Raw genomic sequence first — 5,398 nt, forward strand, 5'->3', positions numbered from 1 at the left:
ATGCATTTAATTATTGCAACCACTGATTTCCTTCATTGGAGACATTGAGAAACTCAAGATTTAAAACCAAAAAAATTGTGGCTTCTCTGATTTTGACAATTATCTCAGGAGTGTAAACATGATATTACCAATTAGAATTTAGAAAACTGCCAATTCCTCGGTTTGACTTAAGAATGAACTCTGAGTGAAAGCTTCTTCTTCTCCTTGGGGGACCCTGGTGCACCTCCATTGGGAATGGGGCTCCAGAGGAAACTGTGAAAGTCCCCGCCAACAAATCATTGTTTTGAGAAAAGAAATCGTAACCTAGCACGAAGTGGCGATTAATCACTTTCAGCACCGACTTCTGAAAAGCTTCATGAGTAAAATTCAGCAATGTCTAATGGCCCTTGCCTTAAATTCTAGAAAGAGTTTCATTTTTCTAGCACAGAAGGAAAAGGAAGTGTTTCCGTTTCAGTGAGACAGCCTTTGGCCAGTCCCTTCTTTCAGCCCGTTCCCGCATGAGGACACCCCTCGGGACCGGAAGCATTTCCCTGGGAGCCATCAGTGCTGTGGTGCTCTGCCTCCGAGACGGTGAGAGTGCTAGTTGAGGCTAAGTTTTTCCCTTCTTATGAATAAATAGATGTAGCTAGCCTCGATGCTTTGAAATGAGGTCAAAGAAATGAATCTCAGCCTCATGTAGAAAAGTCATAAAAATGACTCGAGCTTGGGTGTTCCTAAAAGAAAGCCATTTGGATGGAACTGGAGAGCATTGTGCTAAGAGAAGTAAGCTAGGCAGTGAGAGACAAACACATATGATCTCACCTATGAGTAAAAACTAATCAATAAAACAAACAAGCAAAAAAGAAAAAACCCAACAAGCAAGCAAAATACAACCAGAGATGTGGAAATAATGAAACTGACAGTAACCCAAGGGAGTGGTATGAGGAGGAAAGAAGGGGAAAGGTTGTCAAGGAACATGTATAAAGGACCCATGGACAAAGCCAAAGGGGGCTAGGACTGAGGGTGGGAGGTGGGGGTGGGTGGGGCAGGGGAAAGTAGTAGCTAGAACATGGAGACAACTGTACTTGAATAACAATTTTAAACATGTAAATAAATAAAATAAAGCTGTCTTAATTCAGTGCATCTTATCCAGAACTACCAATCCTTGAGATGAATTTCAAACTGGCTATCTTTATTTGCATTTTAGTTTAGCACAGTCCCTCGAGTAATGGCTCTGGATGCACTTCCCTTTGCAGAGGTTGTAGATATATATTCTTGGGTGCCCCTGCTTCAAGGCTGAACACTATTGGGCATCTTCAAATTTACTACATGATGAAAGTCTTAGAAAATTGAAGTTGGCCACCATAAATAAGTGAATATGCAAACAAACAAAACCAAGGCTTGAGGCATACCACTCTTAGCCCAAATTCAGAAAAGAAATATGTTAATGCTTATCTACTTTTCTTCCTTATTTGAGAGTATGGAAAGTTTAGGAGAAACGAAGGATGCTTGACTGCATCAATATAGGTCAGGAAAAAAATGATGTAACTCCATCTCAAACCATTAAGCACTAAATGAGTTAAGAAAGCTCTCTGTACTCAGGGCAGTCTGGAGAACTGGGAGAATAACCAGAAGACAGTGAGAAACACATCTCCTTGATTTGGGAAAAACCGACAAGAAGCAGAGATGGAGAAGAAAGCTCTGCATAGAGAAAAGCAGGAAGCAGCAGCAGCAGAGTTGAAGACAAATTATCCAGCAAATAGTCCCTATTACATCATGTCTCCAGCATTTGAATATAGTGGACAGTAGGATTTGGTAAACATATGCATGTATCTGTCTACTTAAACATATAGGTAACAGGGGATACAATGTCAACAAACTATCCACTTACATAATCATTCAGAAAACATCTTTCGAGGACTTGCTTTGTGCCTAGCCCTATGTTGACACCCTACAGCAGCTATGCTGCTCTCAAGGGCCTTAGAGTTTATAGAGGAAGCCAAGCAAGCGCTAAATACAATTTTCTAAGTGTTCCCATGTAAATATGCACATAGTCTTATGGAAGCATGTAGGAATAGCACCTTAAATGCACTGGAGATGGAAAGTCAGGGCGTGGGGGCTTCCCATGAGTTGGCTCCTCACCTGAGATCTAGAAGTCAGATCAGACATACAAATAGTGGAGAGAGTAAAGAAGGTATCTAGGCAAAGGAATAGTAAATATTTGGCATCTGGAGCCATGTGGTCTCTGTTTGAACCACTCACTTCTGAGGCTTTACACAAAAGCAGCCACAGACAATACAGACAAATGAGTGTGGTTGTGTTCTAGTAAAAGTTTATTTACAAAAACAGGGTCAGGGTTTGCCGACCTCTGAACCTGAGAATTCAGTAAGTATGGAGCATAGAATGGGGAAGGAAGAAGGAAAAATGGCAGAAGATTGAGCTGGGAGATCGGATAGGTTAAGATCAGATAATCAAGGACCTCAAATGAATGGAATGCCGTGGAGTTTGTACATCACCCTCAAGGTTCTGAGGAGTGATATGGTCAGGACTGTGTTTTAGGATGACCACCCTTGCTATAGCTAGAAATATGGATAGGAAGAGTATGGAGGTCAGAGGACAGGGAATCCATTGAGAAGTCTGTATTCTGATCCTTGTGATAGATGATGGCATGAACTGAGGTAGCCCAGAAGAGATGGGAAGAGAAGAAGAGACTGGAGAATTAGGAGGTAACTGACAGGAGAAGATAACTGAGTGATTTTGAGAAATGAAAAGGAACACTATATGACTCTATATACTATGACATTTCTAAAAGAAATAAACTGCTCTATTAAATTCTAATAAGAATATAGATTTAAGTATTTATTCCAGTATCTCAAATCTATAATCTTAGTTTTCTAACGTTATTTCCGTGTGTTTCTCTGAACTTGAGAAATTGCTTTTACCTGCTAACTTGAGACATCTGATCTCCTTCCAAATCTTACAAGACTTCACATGTCCTCACCACCCAGCACAATCAGCCGTCCAGATGGCGGCCGCCCAGTTCTTGCCACTGCTCTGCCCTGTAGTCCCTCTGCTGGGCACTGCTGCCACGTCTGCCAGGCCCACAGCTTGCACCGGGCTCAGCCACTTCTGCTTGCACCATTGCCACTCCTCCAGGTCCTCGTGGTGGCCAAGCCAGCCATGTTACTTACAAAAGTAGGAAGAATGTGCATCTCCATGTACATCTCCCGCTTTGTCAGCCGGACACCACAGCAGTGCTGTCGGTGACCAGGATCTCAAAAGAGTCACCCAGTCACTACCCGCAGCCCACTCTTCCATAAAGCTTAGACTAATGTGTACATGTGTTACAGAAGAAGGCTGATGCCATACTTATCACACACACACACCCCATGTCAGCAAACTCCCTGACTCCAGATTCTCCCCTCCAAAAGCCTCATGCATCCATCACAAAAGCTAACTCGCAGGAGACCTGAGAGATGAGCAGAAGTGCCTGAACTCCCAGCTGCAGCTGGATTCCCTGCCCTCGCTGAACTTTACAGACATAGGGGCCTTGTCTGGAATGCATTTCCCCTCCCTTCCTCCTCTCTCTTGTTGAACTCTTCCAGGACTCAGCCTAGGCACCTTCTTTTTGGGAAACCTTCTTTACCCCCTCCCCAGGATGGTGAGGGGACCCTTTGAGGTCTTTCCAAAACAGTCTGCACAACTCTACACTTCCATCCGAGTTACGTTGTAATGATTTTATATCACTTACCTCCCTATCTATATTATAAGCTCCTGCCTGCCTAGCAGGACTTCAGACACAGGAAACCCCTATGGAAAATCCCTGTGGAAAAAATAGGTCTAATTATGGATTGTAAAATGTGTTTAGCCGTTAGAAATCTTTATTGGCCAGATGAGACTGCCATGTTCCTCGGCATGAAGACTGAAGATACATCCCTACATAGGGTGACCAGGCTCATAGCTTGTCCCCCATTCGTGCCAACTCACATTTCTTCTGTGTCTTAGGGTTTCATGGAAAAGGACTGTAGCTCACAATATTATGAAAAAAGAATAATTCCTCCCTGGTCTAGAAAAGAGTATAAGGGAATGGAAGTATTTTCTACTCTAAGTTCTCAGAGAATTAGTGTTCTCTCATATGGGGATAGGATTAAGCAACATGTCAGCAACAAGAAAAAAAGTACCTAGGAATAAACTTAACTGAGGTGAAAGAATTGTATTTGGAAAACTACAGAACACACACACACAAAAGAAATTAAGGAAGATACAAATTAATAGAAGCATATACCATGTTCATGAGTAGGAAGAATTAACATCATTAAAATGTCCATAGTACCCAAAGCAATCTATAGAATCAACGCAATCCCTATTAAAATACCAATGACATACTTTATATATTTAGAACAAATATTTCGAAAATTTATATGGAACTAAAGATGATACTGAATAGCCCCAGCAATCTTGAGAAACAAAAATAAAGTAGGAGAATTCACAATACCTGATAGCAAACTATATTACAAGATCACACTAATCAAAACAGTCTGGTACTGGCATAAGAACAAACACGACCAATGGAACAGAGTAGAGAACTCCGAAATAAACCAGGTCTCTATGGTCAATTAATATTCAACAAAGGGGGCAGGAGCATAAAATGGAGTAAAAATAGCCTCTTCAATAAATGGTGTTCGGAGAGCTGGACAGCAACATGCAAAAAATAAAATAAAACTAGATCACCAACTTATACCACACACAAAAATAAACTCAAGATGGATAAAAGACTTAAATATAACTTGTGACACCATAAAAGTCCTAGAGGAGAACACAGGCAGGAAAATTTCAGATATTCCATGCAGCAACATCTTCACTGATATATCTCCTAGGGCTAGGGAAATAAAGGGGAAAAAAAAATGGGACTACATCAGCCCTGGCAGGTGTGGCGCAGTGGATTGAGCACCGGCCTGCAAACCAAAAAGTTGTCAGTTTGATTCCCAATCCAGGACACTGGACTGCAGGCCAGGTCCCCAGTAGAGGGGCACACAAGAGGCAACCACACATTGATGTCTGCTTCTCCTTCCCTTCCTCTCTCTAAAAATAAATAACATCTTTTAAAAAATAAAGAAATGGAACTAGATCAAACTAAAAAGCTTCTGCTCAGCTAAAGAAAACACCATCAAAATGAAAGAGGAACAAACCATTTGGGAAAACATATTTGCTAATGACACCTTGGACAAGGGTTTGATCTCCAAAATATATAAAGAACTCATACAGTTCTACACCAGGAAAATAAACAATCCAATTTAAAAATGGGTAAAGGACCTGAATAGACACTTCCCCAAGGAGGACACATAGAGGGCCCAGAGACATATGAAAAGATGCTCAGCATCACTGGCCACCAGAGAGATGCACACTAAAACCACAATGA

The sequence above is a fragment of the Artibeus jamaicensis genome, unplaced genomic scaffold (assembly GCF_021234435.1).
Source record: "Artibeus jamaicensis isolate MK-2021 breed Jamaican fruit bat unplaced genomic scaffold, CSHL_Jam_final scaffold_660, whole genome shotgun sequence".
NCBI lineage: Eukaryota > Metazoa > Chordata > Mammalia > Chiroptera > Phyllostomidae > Artibeus > Artibeus jamaicensis.